This window comes from Penaeus monodon, chromosome 27 (assembly GCF_015228065.2).
Source record: "Penaeus monodon isolate SGIC_2016 chromosome 27, NSTDA_Pmon_1, whole genome shotgun sequence".
NCBI lineage: Eukaryota > Metazoa > Arthropoda > Malacostraca > Decapoda > Penaeidae > Penaeus > Penaeus monodon.
Genome location: NC_051412.1, coordinates 5,615,447 through 5,615,690, shown reverse-complemented (window position 1 = coordinate 5,615,690; position 244 = coordinate 5,615,447). Strand labels below are relative to the sequence as shown.

The following is a 244-nucleotide window of genomic DNA, read 5'->3' as shown; positions in this document are numbered from 1 at the left end:
GAAAAAGAGATGAATCAGAAAAAATCGGAAAACACTTGAAAATCAGCAAGAAAAGAAAAATGAAAAGACTTGAAAAAAAAAAAATCTCAGACTCCAAATCCGTCTGTAGGGAAACTGCCTCCTCTCTCTCCCGCTGTCTGAAGAGGAATTAACCGAACTTCTCCTTTGTCGCGTCTCGTGCACAGCGGAACAGCGGAAACAGATCAGCCGCTGGGTACGTGGACTCGCTGTGTGAAGCCCTGGT

At 45.1% G+C, this 244-nt stretch overlaps 1 protein-coding gene across 2 annotated transcripts in view; it reads left to right on the top strand.

Annotated features, from left to right (window-relative positions):
* LOC119590550 (zwei Ig domain protein zig-8-like) overlaps positions 1 to 244 on the top strand; it is a gene marked incomplete in the record, with an annotated part of 99,462 nt that overhangs the window by 39,285 nt on the left and 59,933 nt on the right.